This window comes from Podarcis gaigeae (genome assembly GCF_964106915.1).
Source record: "Podarcis gaigeae genome assembly, chromosome: 5".
NCBI classification, from domain to species: Eukaryota; Metazoa; Chordata; class Lepidosauria; order Squamata; family Lacertidae; genus Podarcis; species Podarcis gaigeae.
In genome coordinates, this window is record NC_139681.1 from 69,638,341 (window position 1) to 69,658,595 (window position 20,255).

Consider the following 20,255-nt stretch of genomic DNA (forward strand, 5'->3'; position numbering starts at 1 on the left):
TGACTCCTCTATCTCCCAATGGTAAAACCCCTGGGCTGAGCCTCAAAACTAGGTAGGCTCCACCTCTGAGCTTTCTCATTGGTCAATCTACATTAACCATTTCCATCCCCCTCTACAAACAAAATCACAAGGAATGGACAAACACCACACCCACCCACCTAAAAAAAGAGCAAACTCCAGTCCCGACGAAGTGTTGAGGCTTCTCTTCAGATCTGCAAAGGATGTGCTTCACTTTCTGTTATCCATGTCTAGGGAAGGAAAATAATTGCAGTTACTGTAAATTTAATGTGAATCTACCAAATTGGAGTTTGCTAAAACAATACAGAGACTGAAATGCAGTGATCCTTCAAAATTTGCACGGCACCCCACCCAAAATTTTTTTAGGGAAATATGCATGAAAATTCACATATTAGTATGACAGAGAAAAATGCATTATATTAAGCGAAACGGCTTGCAAATTTTTCTGTGTTAAAAGAAATGCACATTAAAATGCTGATAATTTTTTTGAAAAGAACAACGCAGAAATGGATGGAAAACTCTGGAGAACTGAACATAAGAGTGGAGAAAATGAGAGAAACTGAAATTGGCAGGTTCGTTCACACAGTGTGTGTTGTGTGTGCAGTGGCAGGACTTTGCACAAGTGGAAAACATGATTTTTCTGTTCCTGTGGACTTGTGGCACTGCATACATCCTTATGCGTGACCCCCTGTTACAAACTTCAGTGTGTGGACAGGGAGTACAGAGATTGCTGTTGTCTTTAAGCCATTTGCTCATTGTATGCACATAGAAGTGTCTTAATGTCTAAACGGGTCATCTGATAGAAAAATGCAGAGGGAGGAAAATCTGGTGCAAGATTTATGTGATATTCAAATATTGATTCAAAATGTATCCCATTCATTTATACAAGGAGCATGCCACTTTATGCAGTCTCTCAATATATATTATGACACTAACAAAATTTTACAGACTAAATTTCTTTACTACCAGAAGATAAAATAACAAAAGTGATGGAAACATATTCATTCATCTTTCAGCACCATTTTAACTCCCACCGCCCGACTGAAGGACTTCAGTTAACCCCCAAAGAGCACTTGGTTATTTGTTTTTGTCATATGCAGAAACTACTATTACGGGGGGGACCAAATCCCAAAAAAGACATTTCACCACTTAGAGCAGTTGAAAAGATGCACAACCCTATTTGAAGTTACATTCAGGTCAGGCCTGCATAACCTATCTGGCTAAGTCTAGTCCACAACCCCCACCCCATCCCAGTACTTGATTATCTCCTGTATCTGTTTCTTAGCAAGGACTATTAAGAGAGAAAACAGTGCTGTTAATCTGTTTAGGTGGGTGACATTTGGAGGACCTAATTTAGCCCTCAGATATTTACATTCCTTATTATGGATCAAGCTTCCTCAGGCTAAGAAAACGACAGATTTTGTTCCTTTGCTTTAAAGCAGAAATATGGACATTCTGGCCATAGCTGTCAACTTTCCCCCTTTTTTTGCGAGGAATCCTATTCAGAATAAGGGAATTTCCATTAAAAAAGGGGAAACGTTGACAGTTATGATTCTGGCCTTCCAGATGTTGATGGGCCAGATGTTGCCACACCATCCCTTAACTTTGGCTATAATGTCTCAAACTGATGGGAGATGGAAACAACATCTTAAGGGACAAAGGTCCCCTATCCGTATTTAAAGGCATTTGATGACAATAGCACTATCCAGTTCATGACCCCCAGCCTGTGACGTAGCATGCATGGCTGTTGTGGGCGCACCCTGGGTTGGTGCCCTTGGTGGGTGCAACAGGCATGCACCCAAAGGGCACACTCATGCCACCCTGCGAGCCCTGCACCCTGAACAGGAAGACAAGACATTGTGGTAAGGCAATCAAAAAGCCACAACTCCATAAGGCAACAGGTACTGCCATGTAAAAGGAATGTTAGATCTGGACAGAAGTACTTGCATCAGTAAAACTAGCACAATAAACCCTGTGTGTGAATGCAGTCTGGAACAATCCAGTACTGGAACATACCTTTCCTGGCGTACCCTGGATAGAGCTGACAAAATGGAGTGCCCTATACATCATTGCCAAGAAAGGTTCCATTTGTAGATCAGGATCTGACTCAGCTCTAAAACATCTGTATTGAAACTTCAAAGTAATGTTTACCGAACCGCCATGTGCTTAGATGAATAAAAGTTGGATTGCATGATAAAACAACTGACAACAACAGCAGCAGAAAAGATCATGGTGCTCATGTGAGAAGGATATATGCCCCTATATGTGGGGGTGAACAGGTGTTCTCGAATCTTGATCAGCAGGTGTCTGCACTTTCAAAGCAAATATGTGATTCACATGAAAAATAACTTTCAGAATGGAATGTCCTTTTTTCCCTGGCAGTCTGGAATACAGGTGTGTCATCTATTAAAAACAAGAAGCATTTCCCGCTGTTAAATTTCATGAAAGTGCATATAATATTAGCAAATGCAAACAAACCTGGCTATGGCTTAGGCAGACTTTTTCAACTTTTCAAAGCCTTTGGGAAGCTGCCCTTTTAAGTGTTCTGCATTCTTATTGCTCTGTCTTGCTCTGCTTTCTCATTTTGTTTTTACTGCAAAAGTAGATTTCATACTTTAAAGAATACGGGTTGAAAAGAATTTAAAGGAGCTGTTTCAAGTGAGGGACCAGGGAAGGTTTGTGATGTACAACTATCAAAGGACAATTCACTTTTTTAAAAAAAAGATACAACAAAATAACCTTCTCTGTGAACTAAATAATAATTTGTTTCTCTCATTAAGCTGCCAGTTTTAATTATGAGTGCACAAATAGTTCTGTCAGGGCAGCTAAACTATTTCCACAGATCGCCTTTTATTCATGCTGTTTCTGCCTGTTTGGGACCTGATTGACCACTGCTTTTTGTCAAGTTTTTTTTCCCTTTTCCTTTTCCTTTTTCCATTCCTGAGATTGGTGATTCTTTCTGGGAGTAGCCAGCTGTGATAAGTGATGAGACCATTCATTTTGCCTTGCAGCCCATGAGATTCTTTTAGAAGTTGTCCTCCATGCATTCTGTGGAGAATCAGAAAAAGTCTGATATTTTTAAGATGTTCTATAAATAGAAAAAAATAAGAATGTTTATGAGTATAATAATACTGTTGTGTTTACACCTGGGTAAGAATAAGTGATGAAAAGGTCAGCGCTAGCTGAAGTCCGACTGTTATTTCTTATAACATCCTGCTGTTGGCTCCTACAGTTACAAAGAAAGCTGCTACAGGCCCCAGTGGTTAACACTTAAAAGCTTGCCAGCTTTTATACTTGGCAGGAAGCTTCAAAAGCTCAGGATTTGGTAGGCCAGTTTTCTCCATAGAAATGGATGTGCAGAGAGATAAGTAATTAAAAGTCATTGGTCAGAGGGTCTTGTACAAAAAATGTATTATATAAAGGGGAGTTGTCCACAATGTGGTCAATGTGTGGTCTGATGATCAGCCAGCACAGTAAAGAACAGTACACAGAGAGATGGAAGAGAGGGAGCAAAAGCTCCAAGAGATCACAAAAAGAGGAAAACTCCAGTGGCCAGAGTTACAGCAGCAAGAAGTTGGCCCCAGGAAGCAGGAAGACGTTAGAGGAGACATATGCATCATGTTTCTGAGGGGTATCCTCAAGTCTTGACCAGAAGGAAGGGTTCCCTGGAAGCTGAAAAAAGTCTATCAGAGAAAGAGTGCTTGTCCCATTAAGTTGGCACTTGATTGTGGATGACAGCTAAGGGATTCTGGTCTACCCTGTATCAATAGAGCAAGTCTGCTGAAAACAAACAAACCCAACCTTAATGCATTGAACAACAACAACAAAAACAACAACAACCAGCCATCAGATCTTGAAAAGTAGTGAACTACTAATGTTGAAGCAGGAACTCCTCTGAAGAAAATAAAAGAGGTATCCAGCCTCTTTTTCAGTACTTTGCTAATTCTTTATGATAATTTGACACACACACACACTTGAAAGTCTCATTATCACCTCACTGACATGCCAGAATAAGGTGAGTCCCCCCCCCAATAATTCTTAGAATGCACCTGCTGAAATCCAATTAATATATCTCCCTTTCTGGGCATAAGAGAAATGGTCCTATGAAAGTTGAGATATTCTCTCCACCACTTTAGTTTTAGTTTGCTGAGAACTATAACTTCTGCTTTTGCAACTTCATTTTGATTGTGTTTTATTCTTTTAACTGTTTTTAGTATATATATTATATTATATTATATTATATTATATTATATTATATTATATTATATTAATTATATTATATTATATTATATTATATTATATTATATTATATTATATTATATTATATTATATTATATTATATTATATTATATTATATTATATTATATTATATTATATTATATTTCTACTGAAGAGCATGATACACACTAGTTATTTGCTCATTTACAAATGAATGAATGTTTGCTGGCCTGTGGATAAGCGTAAGATTCACTAATGTATCTGGACAAGACAGCAAGAGACTTCTTGGTGCTTTTTGCTAATGAAATACAAGGTCAGACGTTTGCTGAAAGATAAATTGTAGACAGCCCTGCAACTCTTTTTTTTTAAAAAAGAAAGCTTTGATCTATCAGACAGCATTAAGAGCAAAATATAAAAGAGCTTAAACAATGAAACGCCACCTGCATAATTAAATTCTAGTATTTAGCTCTTCTGTGTACACACAAATCAGAACTTCCTTTCATATTCTGTGGTGTTTTCAGTTCCGCTCATGTAAATACTTTGTTCGAGGTAGGGAAAGGACGCCTAAAACAGTAGCCTAGGCCTCTTCAGAAATACTTTTAAGACCCATTACTTTCATAACTATCTGCCACAAATTATCTTAAAAGGAAGATTAAGCAGTATAATCCTTTCATTTAAGGAAGCTGGCAGCTACATCAGTCAAATTTTGAGCAAAATAGTTCCACTGGTATTAGCGAGTGACATAAAAAGGATTCCATTCATGTGAGATAGATAATGGTTAAAGGTTAATCAAGCATAAGTGACAATCAATGGCAGCACTCCCTTGCCCTATACATTTTGCTTAGCTCAGATAAGCATAGCTAGACATATAGTACCAACCCGGATACTCCAGAGACTGAGTAGCTTTTACAATAACACTTTTACACTTTAAAAATATCATCCAGGAATACAATAGTGTAAAACAGTGTTTCCTATAGACTGCCACTTGATGAATCCTCACTCTTCATAAGGATCTGATTCTGCAGCCTGGTCTTGGTCACCACCATAAGTGGCAGAGAATCTTTTGGCATATTTTGTTGTCCCACTCCCATTCCCTCAAATTGCTACCTCTCCTCCTTTCCTCTCTCCCTTCCAAATTTGAGCAGAAGGTCTCCTAGGGAGGAATTTTGGTTTGACATTACTTGTGAGTTAACCAAGGTATTTTAGGAAGCTGTCTTTGGAGGCTTACAAAACCAGTCCAATATGGAAGAAGAAGAAGAAGAAGAAGAAGAAGAAGAAGAAGAAGAAGAAGAAGAAGAAGAAGAAGTTGTTCATTACATTAAGTTACCTGTGTAAAAAACAAAAGAAAGGAAAATATTTATTGTACAATTGAATATCTGCTACACTCGGCAATCAATATGATCTGGTGAAAAACATAGTGAGGAATTCCCCTCTGTATAGAAGCAGAACCCAGCAGTCGAAAACTCGGTGTACTACTTACTAGACCACTCCAAAATGTCTTGTTTTGAAATGATGAATGGCTATTGTCTTTCTGCTGTTTGCAGGTAGTCAGCGCTGGGGGTGGGGGGAGGAGAGACTAGCCTCATGATATTATAAATGGCAACAGCTGCCGCTATTATGCCTCACTTGCACAGATAACTTTTAATCCAACTAGATTCAAGGTGAGGGGGTGTTTTGGATTGTTTACACTCTTAAACAGGGGATATCTATAATGAACTCTCTCCCTACCCTATTACCTCTCACAGTCTTCCTTCCTGGACACTCTTTAGCACACTTCCTGACTATCTGCCTTGCATGATATTTCTGACATAGATAATTTCCCTGATACTGATACTTCTGCTCAGACCCCTTGCCCCACCAAAGCCTTGTCTACTAGGGTCACATGGTAGATTCCAGTGAGATCTCATGGAATGCTTCCCAGAGTTCTCTGAGAACTTGCTAGAGCCCAGTGGTGACAGGGGCAGGTGGGGCACCCCCCCCCCAAGGATTCGACTTCCTGGGGCAGCTGCTTCAGCCCACGTCATAGGCTGGCTGGCTCTGCTTCTGTTCACTCATCCTGCATTGGCCACACCACTTTCTATTTGTTTTGCAATCAGCTACTATTGCTTGATAGGGACACGGGTGGCACTGTGGATTAAACTACAGAGCCTAGGACTTGCCGATCAGAAGGTCGGTGGTTCGAATCCCTGTGATGGGGTGAGCTCCCGTTGCTCGGTCCCTGCTCCTGCCATCCTAGCAGTTCAAAAGCACGTCAAAGTGCAAGTAGATAAATGAGTGTTGCAACCCCAGAGTCGGTCACGACTGGACCTAATGGTTAGGGGTCCTTACTATTGCTTGATGGTCCTCCCACACCCTGTATTAGGGCCTACCTATAGCTTAGACATGGAGTCACTGGTGTGGTGAGCATGGGCACCAACATAGTTCCTATGGCACCCAAAAAGTATCTTAGTAACTATTCCCTGCAAAAGCCACAATGCATATGAGACTGTTTGCTCTTCCTGCTCAGCTTCCGCTACATGCTCCCGTGGCAGCCATTTTATGACAGGTGTCACTGGAATTTTCTCAAAACTCTGAATATGCCTACTGGAGCAAAAAGGGGGGCAGACCCAACGAACACATAAACAGGTCTGCAATGAAAATTGTGCTTTCTCTAAGAGCAATATCTGTTTTTCTAGGTGGGGGATGTTAGGAGGGGATTTTGAGAGAAGAATCAACCACAGACGATAGGGTGCAAACCTCTTTTCAAATAATCTGTGTGAACCCCCTGCCACTTTTTCCCACCTGCATATTTTCAAAAGCATACTTTCTTGAAAATATAAATATGTAATCTCATGTGGGAAAGGGGGCTCTTGTGGGGGGGGGTGGAGAGAGAGAGAGAGAGAGAGAGAGAGAGAGAGAGAGAGAGAGAGGAGTTAAGAATATGGTAGTCTGGGACAGAAACAGGATTAAGCAAGGCTTTCCAATTGCTTCCCCACTCTACATTCTCCTGCCACAGCTGTTTTTTCCCTAAGATGAGCAGATGTCACACTTTCCTTTCATCTGTATCTGTCTGTAATGTGCTCTTACAAGCCATGGTGAAGAGAAGGTTCTGCCCACTGGCTCGAGAGAAACAGCCACCACCTGAACAAATGGTTGTCTGGGTTTCAGTCTCACAGCTATTTAGCTTAATTCCCTGAAGAAGGATGTCTCTGTGCTCTAGACCCAGCAGTGGTCTCTGTCTGTTAAGTAGATCTTGATACCCAGGATGAACTTAAACCAAATGCCAAACAGTGGAAGCTTTGCCAGGATTTCTACTGTTAGTTTTGCAGAGTAAAGTTAAAAGAGCTTGACATGCATCATAGCATTTTGCTGCAGCGTGATAAAATTTATAGCGCTGGCGAGCAGGGCCTTAGCTTTGGAACTATCGGCCTATCCAGCTTGATGCTGGAAGCAATGTGCATGAATAGAGTCCAGATCCCGGCAGTGTAAAAATGCTTTCCTAACCACTGATGAGCTAAAATATGAAATAACTGAAGGGTGAACCAGGGAATTGGCTTTGGTGAAGAATGTTTTGCCAATCATTCAGTGATTGCTGACAGGATTACAAGCTGAGCTTTGTCGGCCAAAGAAGAAACAAGAAAGAAAATGAACAGGAGAAGCTCATGCCAAATGGAAGGCTGATAGCTGTGAACGAGTGAAGTACTATCATTTCAGCTAGCAATGCACTGCTGGAATGGGTTTTGTAGGGTCTTACTTCAGAAATCGGAACCACAACAGATTCAAACTTGATGTGTCAAAAGATTGCACAATCACCTGATGTGCACTACATTCTGCCACTAGCATATAAAGTGGAAAAAGGTAATTGGAAAGTGCATTGTAGATGATAATATATGACAGCTGTCATTTTATCAGGATAGCAGTTTGGAGTGTGCCTGCAGATGGGAACTGGGAGTCCAGTCCAAGGAGCAACAAGGGTAAACCAGAAGAAACAAACACAGAACAAACCAGGACTAAAGAAGATCAGAAATGCATATCAGATGAAGTTAAGGGGAGATAACTAACAGTCCCTTATTTAGGGCCTTCTCAGCCAGAGGGCACAGCCTCTGACCCAGAGGATGGGTCTCCTACAGTACATCTGTCCCTCAGCCTCACAGAAGACAATATTTACAAAATAATGTGAAGGCCCTTTAAACAAACATCTCCTTCAGAAAGTGGAGACTCCTCCACTTCAGATCTAGTCAGCCTAAGGTAAAGGTAAAGGGACCCCTGACTATTAGGTCCAGTCGTGACCGACTCTGGGGTTGCTGCACTCATCTCGCTTTATTGGCTGAGGGAGCCAGCGTACAGCTTCCGGGTCATGTGGCCAGCATGACTAACCCGCTTCTGGCGAACCAGAGCAGCACACGGAAATGCCCTTTACCTTCCCGCTGGAACGGTACCTATTAATCTACTTGCACTTTGACGTGCTTTCGAACTGTTAGGTTGGCAGGAGCAGGGACCGAGAAATGGGAGCTCACCCCGTCGCGGGGATTCGAACCGCCGACCTTCTGATTGGCAAGTCCTAGGCTCTGTGGTTTAACCCACAGCGCCACCCACGTCCCAGTCAGCCTACATAAGGTTTAATTCGGCTCCAGCTCTCTGGGAACCAGCTTCTCTTGCCTTAGCTTCAAAGAGCTGTCCAAGGTTCTGTATGCTCTCTCCTTGGTCCTGACTTACAACTGCACAATCCTTGCTTCCCTTTTGAGCCTTAGGTAACCACAGAAAGTGGACATGTGTCAGGGATTCTGCATATATCTAAACATATTTATAAAGAATTGAAAAAGAAAATGAGAGCTAGGTGGTCTGGTGGCAAGAGATCACACTCTGTGGTCATCAAACATGGGGCCTTTCACCCGGTAGGCAGTGGTTGATTAAGGAGACTCAAAGTAAGAGAAGGCAACTGTCCTTCTCAATTATTTGTTCCAATATCTAGACTCAAATGGCACATTACCTTGAGACTCAAATGGCACATGGATGGAGGCTGCATTTACTTATCACATTTAATAGCCTTTGAAAGACCTTCTGCCCATTAATTTGTCTAATCCCATTTTAAGCTTTAGCCCTACTATGCAGTAACTACAAGCATCAAGGCAATTTGGAGGAGGGTGGGGTTCTGGATATATCTCAGTTTCCCATACAACTGATGTAACTTCTGTTTCTATGACTTCTGCTTTTTAAAACAAAACTATTTTAAAGAAAAGCTGAAATAGAAGTATGCAAAAAAGGATAACTTTAACAATTATTTAAACTGCAGGATACATAAATATGTGATTGGAATAGAAGATGGAGTATGAAATAAAGCAGATTTGAAACTGCATATATGCGGAAACACAATACTATTGTCTCATTGGGGACCATTCAGTCAAAAGGAGTGTAATTGTTAAAATTTATTTGCATTCAGTATATAATTGCAGGATGTAAGCATTTCACTAGCAGGGCTAAGTACATGTGTGGTGTGAGATGGGGGATAAGTGCACAATTGTCGATCTGCAACTGATATAGAAACACCTTACCATTGTTCTGGTAGAGGCAGGTTATCCAAAACATTATAATTATGACTCATGAGCACATATATATTCCTTAAAAAAGTTAAAATACTATGATCTAAAATTTTGACTTCCACAAAAAGTAAAACATAATGCATTTCATTTATTAGTTCATAATGTTCATGCATAAATCAGGCAAAGTCTATATTTGATTTCTGCAGAATATATTCAGTTCTTTGTGAGATGCCCGCCAGTTTATTTCAGTAATTTTTATTTTATCAAAAGAGCACTGTACTTGCATTGAATTTGTGCATCACTTTTGCCATAAGTCTCTGCTAGTAAATCATCAAAGACTTAATGAACCTTGTGGTTACCATATTTTCATTCTTCCCATAGATGCCAGCCCCTGCAGACTATGCAAGCCTAACCATATTCAATCATAAGGACAGTGGGGGGAGGGGGCTACTTAAACAATACTGTGAATTCACATTGTCTTTTCTAGTTTTAAAAGCACACCACTCTTCTTCTTCTTTTTAGGTAAGGGGGCAACGTTTAGCAGCATTTTCTAAAAGCCCTATACTGTTCAGTTCACATGCAACAAAACATAGTTTGGAGATTGACAGTGCAATTCTAGACACATCTTCTGGGAAGTAAGACCCAATCAGAGGGGCTTAATCCTATATACGTAGGTGGGCATATGATTGGAGCCTGGAAATATGGCAGAGGTTCAGAAGCTGCCTCTTTGCCCTCTCTTTTTGTATAGTGTTCTTCAAGTGTTCAAAGCCTCACCTGATGAAGGCAGAATGAGGATGCACTAGCTGGTCTGCCCCTCCACAGCACATCTTCATCACCTGGCCCCTCTTTTCATTTCTTTTATTGCTAGGAGGCACCCTCAGAATATTTATACCAACGTGCTAATACTAATACTAATAATACTAATACTGCCACTGTAGGCGGCTCCCAACAGAATATTAAAAGCACGATAAAACATTAAACATTAAAAACTTCCCTAAACAGATGTCTTCTAAACTTCCCTTCAGATGTCTTCTAAACGTCAGATAGGTGTTTATTTCTTTGACATCTGATGGGAGGGCATTCCACAGGGCGGGGGCCACTACCGAGAAGGCCCTCTGCCTGGTTCCCTAAAACATCACTTCTTGCAGTGAGCTGGACCTCAGTGTCCAGGCTGAACGAAGGGGGTGGAGACGTTCCTTCATGTATGCTGGGAAGTCATGATAATATGTAATAAGAACGTGGGTTTCTTTGTCATATTTGAATGAGTTGCTATGTCACGGCCTTTGTGGAATTTAATTTATCTCCCTTAGACAGCTATATCCCAGGATAAAAGCAAACTGAAGGTGGCTTACAAATAAAAATAAAAATCTGAACAAAAATTGAAATAAACCTAAAAAACAAAACAAAACAAACAAGCAGTGCCAGGAAGCATTGTCAAAAGTTTAATGTGATCTACATAATTGTGAATATTGTCATTTGGCTCTTTCCAAGCATTTTTGTCATACAGAGTGCTATGCTGAACAAGCTAATCCTTGCAACAACAACTAAACCCTCCTGAAAGCCATTGTTCACAAAATGACTGCTACGTGGTGTCCATTTTGTCTATGCTAGCCTGACACATTTATTTTTGAATCTGTCCTCCAAATGTAATTACTGGTAACTCACCCAGCTTTTCAACCCGGATGACTTTAAATATTAGGTGAAAAAGTTAATGATGCTGTTTAATGGGTATCTTTTTGAATCACATTAAATTGTCTATGGTGAACGATGTATTTATCATTTTGTAAGTCAACGTGGTCAAAGCTGTTCTTTCTGAAAACAACACATGAAGAAGACAAGGCAGGTATATGCACAGCTGTGCTGAGTTTTACTTTAAAACCTTGCTATTGGCATGGGAGGTTGGTGTGGCCAGATATGTTCAATTGCTTTTCTTCTATATAAGCTGTCTAGAATAGTAAATCATCTAACAGAGAGTGCTAGGTTTCTTGTGTATTGTAAAATGAAAGTGTCTGAAATATGGAGCAGGGCAGCTAAACGGTTTGGTTACATTTTACTAGTAAAGTCTCACTGCCATTCTCTCCTGTATGCATTCCAGATGTTTGGATGCGTTGAGGCACACATTTTCTGAACCTTTCAGATCCTTTTGAACCCTTGATCACTTTTTCATCCCCTCATCATTAAATCCAGCATTGACATACAAATACAGCTTCTACCCTACAAGTAACAATTAATACCACAGTTTAGAAATAACATGTGGGCTGCTGCCACAATAAGTCCACATTGGTTCCTATCCTTGCGCACTGGCTTATTGTATTTTTGTCATAATCATTTCCCTTGTTTATAGCCAAACACTCTGGAATATCTGGGAACAACCTGTAATATGCTCAATATACGATGCTGCTGTGGTTTATTCATGCTAAAAAAAAAATCAAAACAAATGACATGCACGATATGCCATGGCTGCATTTCTCAAAGAAAAAACAAAACAAACAAAAACCTAAGAAAAAAATAGGCAATAACTTGTATCATTTACTGACCCAGTTTGATGCTTGGAACCCTTCAGTCCCTATCAACCCTTTTCTTAGTATTGATTTGTCAGAGAAGGATTAGGGTACTAGGAAGCTAATCAGACAACTGAGCCATCTTGTTTGGTATTGTCTATCCCAGAGGTGCCTAACGTGTGGCCCTCCAGATGTTCTTGGACTACAAGTCCTATCATCCCCCACCATTGTGGCTGGGGCCAATGGGGCTTGCAGCCCAATAACATCTGGAGGACTACAGGTTGACCACCCCTGGTCTTTACTAACTTGAAACAGCTCTCCAAGGTTTCTGAGAGGAGCCTTCCCCAGCCCTACCTGGAGATTACGGAAACCAAACTTAGGTGTTTTGCATACCAAGCATGCACTCTACGACTGAACTCTGGCCCTCCCCAAAACCAGAGATGCCTGGGAATCCATCTGGAACCTTCTTTATGTGAACCATGTGTTTCTGAGCTATTGTGAAAAGCTCACCTCACAACTGAGACAAGCTTTTACAAGCCCCTCAAAGTTATTCCCTGAACCTGACTCAGGAGAACTTCACTGGCACCTCTACATGTAAACTCTGGCAACTTTCTAGCCAATAGCTCCAAAAAGTGATTGCTCTTGATTGGGGGGGGAATTATCCTTGCTTATAGAATCCCCGCTACAGGGTGAGCTCCCGTCCGTTGCTCGGTCCCTGCTCCTGCCAACCTAGCAGTTCAAAAGCATGTCAAAGTGCAAGTAGATAAATAGGTACCACTCTGGCAGGAAGGTAAACGGCATTTCCGTGCGCTGCTCTGGTTCTCCAGAAGCGGCTTAGTCATGCTGGCCACATGACCCAGAAGCTGTACGCCGGCTCCCTCAGCCAATAAAGTGAGATGAGCGCCGCAACGCCTGAGTCGGTCACGACTGGACCTAATGGTCTGGGGACCCTTTACCTCTTTTTATAGAACACTAATACATGAGAGAAGTCTAAGCTAGAACCTGTTTTCCATGACAAGATTTGAGGCTGAATGAACCAGGCCTATGTTTTGCAGCAAAAAAATGATTGGTTGTCTATATTCACAAGTTCTATCATCTTGGAAGCTAGCAGTGTATTCTGTCCAAGTCTACTTTGAAGTGAGAATCACTGAGTTAAATGGGGCTTACTTCCAGGCCACGTGTGTGTAGGACTGAAGCCTGAATGCAATGTACAGAGTCAACCTTTGTTCACATACAGACCTGACTGTACAAGGCATACATTTCATGTTAAATGAAGAAACTATTCTGCCCCATATTCATTTTGCTCTGAGAGTCCTGTGTGGCCATATTTTGATTTATAATATGTTTTGCTATGTGATGGAGGCAGCACAAGATAGCTCTTGTTCCTTTTTGTTATTATTCTTTGTGTGTTTATTGGCAAGGATGGGTAGGTGGGTGAAAAAGGTTGTATATGATGAATGGATTTTGTTTTCTGGGTGACAGAGATTATTAGTTAATACATCACTTTGTACACTAGGGGCTAGCACCTGAACAAAGATTATTGGCACCATGCTGAGGGGTTGTGGCTCAAATTCCAAACAGGAGAGAGATCCACTGAGACTATTTAAAATGTTCTTACATTACATGCGCAATCTGGGGATTTGAGATGCTAATGTGAAAGGTATGCTGCATTACACATTCTTAGATAAGAGCTACTCTTTCTTCCATGCGATTTTGTATTAACTTTGAACTTGATGAGAACAGCGCAAGATGAAAAATATGAGAAACACAAGTAGAAAATAACACACACACACACACACACGTGTGTGTGTGTGTGTGTCCTGCAACCTAATGTTGCTGTGTATCTTTCCTACTGAAATGGTTCAGTTAGCCATTCCCTCTAAGCAGGGTATTGTACCTTGCTCTTCTTTCTCTCCATCCTATTTTCCCCATAGACCTTTTCCAACTGACCACATACCATGGCTACTTTGCATGTTTTGGCCTTATTAGGTTTTTTTATTGGGGTAGGGATGCCCCCTTAGTATTTTCGGGGGGGGGGGGGGATCTGCATCTGTGGACCTCAGGATTTGCATGAACATGCTGATGCCTTGCTATTTTTTTCTCGCTTGTCCCATTTTGGCTACAATTTTGTTGGCACTCAGCATCTGTGTCCACTGTGGAAGGGTATGGTATCCTGTAGTCTCTATGAATCTGCATAAACCACTAAGGAGTCCATGCCTTCAAGCACTTGATAGATAAAAAAGAGGAATAGACCTGTGATGCCCTAATTCTCATACCAAGGATGACTGCCGACACCACTTTTTCCCACTGAACTTGACTGAGAAGTCCACACCTTCCTTCTGTATGCTATTTACTCTGTAATATAGACTGTAATATATGAATGAATTTATTATTTCGGTCACAGACCAGTTCCCGCTCACGTACAAAATCAGGGAAGTCATGAAACACAATAGGGACACATTTAAATTTGCAGTTCAGTATAACAGGGACAGTGCAGATATAGCAGCAATTAAAATATATAAATTAGATCTTACTCAGACTGTAATATAGTGCCTTCTGTCATTGTAAAAGCCAAGATTGTCTGTTCTTCTTTCAGATAAAGATAGGCTAGTCCAACCCAATTTCCCACAAATATATATCTGAAGCATCTGAAATATGAAGTAGCAGGTTCTGCACTGCATGGTATTTTAGTGTTCATGGACATACAGCATGTTGATATTAGAAATGAAGCACCTGCTCTTCCACTCACCAATATTTAACTTCTGAAGAAACTAGGGTGAGGTGGGGAGCACCAAATAAAGGCGTGTTCCATTTCCACTGCAAGCAACCAGTAGCTTTTATTTTGCAGCCAGGAATTCTTCCTGTTGACCTCATTCCTCCCATATCCTGCATGGTCATCTATTTGGGGCCTTAAAAAACCCCATAGACCAGGGGTCAGCAACCTTTCTCAGCCGTGGGCTGGTCCACTGTCCCTCAGACCGTGTGGTGGGCTGGACTATATTTTGAAGGGAAAAAATGAACAAATTCCTATGCCCCACAAATAACTCAGAGATGCATTTTAAATAAAAACACACATTCTGCTCATGTAAAAACACCAGGCAGGCTCCACAAATAACCCAGAGATGCATTTTAATAAAAGGACACATTCTACTCATGTAAAAACACGCTGATTCCCAGATCATCCATGGGCCGGATTAAGAAGGTGATTGGGCGGGATCTGGCCCCCGGGCCTTAGGTTGCCTACCCATGAAGTAGACAATAGTACCTCCATGTGACTTTTAAGGTTATGAGGGAGGTCGCCAAATTCTTCTTTAAAAATTTTACATTGACCATAGACTGATGTTTTTAACTACAACTGTTCCTGATTCCTTTCTGGTGCCTAAGAGGAGGAATGACTGCTGGGAGGAACACTGAGAGAAGGAGCACCATGGTGTACATTGTGGTGTACAAAGTGGACATCTTTATCTGTCTCAGCTGCAACAAAACATGTCTCTTCTCTATTTGGTCTCTGCAGCCATAGCAGGTGCTTTTGTAACCTTCCAACAGTTTGACTTCACCCCCAAAGGGACACTCCTCCATTTTCTCCCAAGACAGACGGATGCCAATAACAATTTTGTATTCAATATGCTGCTTATGAGTGTCTACTTTTCAAGATCCAGCTAGAGTATATATAAAAAAACCCCAAACAATTTAATATATCAGTTACTTCAAAAGGTATCGTTTATTGGAAATGACCTTTTGTTACTTGGTAACTGTGTGATTTTCAGAATATATTAGAAAATTATAATTAGCATGAGTTTAGCATAATCTTTTCTGGTCTTAGAAACATTGAGTCTCACTATGGGCATGTGAATTAACACTGGGAAGTTCACCTTAGGGTCACTGCAATTGTAAGATAATGCTGAACAAAGTCAAATTAATTTAGAGCAATCTATAGAAAGACTCACTACCGTTCTGCAGAAAATATGCAGTATTCTGGAAATTGAAGGGCCTGCAGAGCAAAGATGTCAAGCTCAAAATAAACATGCGCCTTTCCAAAACTGCAGTAGAAATAATAAATTGGAAATGCAAATCTACTTTAACTCAGCGTGAATCTTCCAAACCAACTTCATTTTGCAAAGTTCCTATTTTCCATTTTGACTAGTTTGCATTTTATCACAGTAACATTTTTACCAAACTTAGGGATACAGGAAGTTTTCCTAGGCTAGGGATGGCTGGTGGGAAATATTTTTCTCTTCTCATAGACCTACATCATATCAATAGAAGCATTGTAAATATTAACAATATGTCAGTTAACACCTCTGCATGGAAGTCAATCCCTCTTTCCTCTTATATAGCACTGGAAAAGATGCTTGAGAAGTTATCAAAACAATGCAATGAATTACTGGACTAATTTTCTTTTTAATCAACTATCAGGTTTGGCTGTTGCTCAGAGAGAAGTTCAGTCGTGAGATAATATCATTGCTCCTCTTATGCATTAGTAACTATCGACAGAACAGGAAATGGAAAATAGAAAGAAGTGGAAATTGTTTCAATGGAGGGAAGTATTAAGTGGGGTCCCCCAAGGATTTATATTAGGTCCAGTGACACTTAACTTTTTCGTAAATGATATACAGGAGGAGTGAAAAGCAGGATAGCCATATTTGCAAATGACTCTAATAAAAGCCTATGCAGATAGGTTTTAATAATTCCTTTTAAAAAAAGTAAAGTACAGTCGTACTTTGATTCCTTCAACTTCGTAAGTTGAACAGCCTACTTCTCAAACGTTTTGGCTCCCAAATGATCAAAACCCGGAAGTAACTGTTCTGGTTTTTGAATGTTCTTTTGGAAGCCGAACGTCTGACAGGGCTTGCATGGCTTCCGATTCAGAAGCCAATCAGAAGCCATGCTTTGGTTTTCAAATGTTTTGAAAGGCAAACGGACTTCCGGAACGGATTCCGTTCGACTTCCAAGGTATGACTGTATTTGTTTTAAAATTAAATACACATAACAAAAAAAAATGTTTTCATATAAATCCATCATATCTTTACATTACTGTAAAGATGCTGTAAAGATACTGCAGAGAAAAATGTTTATTACTTAATACTTAGTATCAAATAATAAAATGGTAACTTTTATCAAACAATAAAATAAGCCTTGTTCAATCTCTAGCCTCTCCAGGAATACCATCAACATGAAAGACGGTTACCTGAGAAGTCAAAGAGCTAGCAGGCTGGATGGACCCAATGATCTGGTTCAGTAAAGGGAATCATGACTAACTTATCTCACTGATTCCAGTGGGGCCAACATGTGACTAAGTTAACCTGGATCCAAAACCAAACTCAGATTTTGCAACTGCAATCTTATCTTGGAAAATGGGGTGGAGACCTCAGAGCTATTGGGTTTAGTCAACTTTTTTTTCTTTCTGGCAAAAAAAATACAATTTGACAGTAACATTTGGGAACCATCGTGTAGACAATGTACCAAGAACATAAGAAGATCCTGCTGGATCAGGCTAATGACACATCTAGTCCATAATCTGTTCTCAAAGTGGCCAACCTGGAAAAACACAGGCTATTTGCCAAATTACAAATGAGAGTTTTTCAGTGTCAGTGAAGAATTCTTCTTAATTAAGACCTGCTTAAGGGTGAAACGCTTCAAGACTTTTACCAACAGAAGTTCACATAAATGCATCAGTGTCTTTGCTGTAGAGGCAACTCAACGAGTGCTTACAAAGGCAGAGATTATTTCAGTTTTCTAAATACAGTGGTACCTCAGGTTAAGAACTTAATTTGTTCTGGAGGTCTGTTCTTAACCTGAAACTGTTCTTAACCTGAGGTACCACTTTAGCTAATGGGGCCTCCCCCTGCTGCCGCTCCACCAGAGCACGATTTCTGTTCTCATCCTGAAGCAAAGTTCTTAACCCGAGGTACTATTTCTGGGTTAGTGGAGTCTATAACCTGAAGCATTTGTAACCTGAAACGTCTGTAACCCAAGGTACCACTGTACATCAGTTATACATCGGTATAGGTGATCAGTAAACCAGCACTGATGTGTTTTGCTCATTGAGAGCCAATCAACAATAACACTGTACAAAGGATTCAGAAAAAAACCCCAATTCCATTTTCAAATATGTTGCATGGTAAAACTTTTGTTTTACCACTGCAAAGTAAAATAGGATTGTTACAGATCTGAAAACTCATGAGGGAACTGATGAACACGGATCATAATAAATCTCCTTGTAGAACTTGTTCCAAATTTGGAAAATATTATTTACATTTTGCAGTCAAATTCACACCTGTGAATTCATAAGAACTGAATATTTAAATCACTTTAATCACTTGTTTTCATCATCACTAGTATTTTCATGTAGATAATTGCATTGCAAAATAAGACCACTTCTTCTGTGATCAAAAACACATTATCCCACATTCCCTAGCAGAGGAGCCTCTTTTAGATACAAATATTTTAGTTTTGGTAAAACAACCTGAACATAACAAAGGATCCGTCTTGGAACTTGAAAGTTACAGACTGATGAAAACAATTTCATTGTACCCAGATTGATGGGCACACATTGTTGGTAAAGATATGCTTACTGGAAGGGAACACCAAAACAATGTGACAGCTGTAAAGGTTCTGTGCTTTGAAATCTTTCAGAAAGATAGTATTTCTCTTGAGTGATGCCTTCAGTTCCTCTGCTGGTGACCTCTCGGGAAGCTTGCAACTTCTGAGCTGTAATGGTGCCCATCAAAATTGACACACACTTTATTCTGTGAGTCAGATCACTCTCCTGTGGATAGATTTGTGTGTGTGTGTTGGGTTGTGGGGAGAGATAGCTTTCATCACATGTTTGGGCACAGACCACAGGCATCATAGTATGTTATTAATGCAATGCAAGAGTTACAATATAGTGAAAATTATAAATATCACCACACTACATATCTAAAAGTTTCAGAAGATTTGAAACATGCTCACAGCTAACTATCAGCAATTGCCCTTACCTTTTTTCAATGTCTTTGCTATTAAACAGAATGACAGGGATCCTTCAAAGGATGAAAAAGAGGATCACAAATGATCTGAAAATGCATCGTACAACATCGCCATATCTGTCGCTTTTAACAACGAGGAACCCTCAACCCCAGGAACTGTATTGTCATTCATTTTCATATGCTAGCATACTGAATTATATGCCAACAGAAAATTGCTTATTACTTAATACTTAGATTGAAGAATCAATTCTGGCTAAGTCACAACACATCTCAGCCAGGTTTCATGAAAACTATCCTGGTGGCAATCTTTTCTTCCTAATTACAAAACATATTTTCTATTTATTTTAAAAACAACTAACAAATTGCTTTGGCATTGGTGAAGCCTATTAAATTGTGCGATTTTGCACAGTCAATAAATACAGTATAAGCAAATTCTCAGTCTTGGTTATTTTTTTTTTAATGATTATTTCACTTTAGTGATGGGAAAGTATAAAACAGATTTTAAACTGATGACCTTCTGGCCTTTGCACATTTGCTTCCATGTTAACCCAACCAATGAAGAGTTAGACACACCTTCACCTGATTCCCATTTATACCCACCTTTCCTTACTCTGCTACTAACTGTACGGAGCTAGGCCAGAGATTCACATAACCTTTATGACTGTTCTCACAAAATAAAGATTTGCCATGAACATGCATATATTTTTCACTCAGCGAGAGTGCCTAAGCAGCACTTGGAAACGTGCTTCCATGTATGTGAAACAGGCACAGTTTATGTGCAACTTCTGCCCCAATCAACCCTGCAAGCTGGGGTGGATAATAAGGGAGTGTGTTAGTTGTGACAGGGAATCTGTGGCTTGAACCAGGTCTGTCTAGGTCCACACTACCTGTGTTTGTAGTTTTCAGTTCCTTGAGCCCTCACTTCAGGTCCAGAAGGAATCAGACATTTCTAACATCAGCCTCTGGGATTACTGGGCAGCCTGGCATTCTGTTCTTATATGGTTAACAGTGTTTCCTGCCAGTTATGCTCA

General features: G+C 40.2%; 1 long non-coding RNA gene across 1 annotated transcript; it reads right to left on the reverse strand.

Annotated features, from left to right (window-relative positions):
* Nucleotides 1-2,849: 2,849 nt before the first annotated feature.
* Nucleotides 2,850-20,252, reverse strand: LOC310846116. Its single transcript, XR_014565139.1, has 3 exons — nucleotides 20,112-20,252; nucleotides 19,237-19,278; nucleotides 2,850-3,066 (listed from the first exon to the last, which is right to left on the reverse strand). It is a non-coding gene; the product is annotated as an uncharacterized lncRNA (long non-coding RNA).
* Nucleotides 20,253-20,255: the final 3 nt, after the last annotated feature.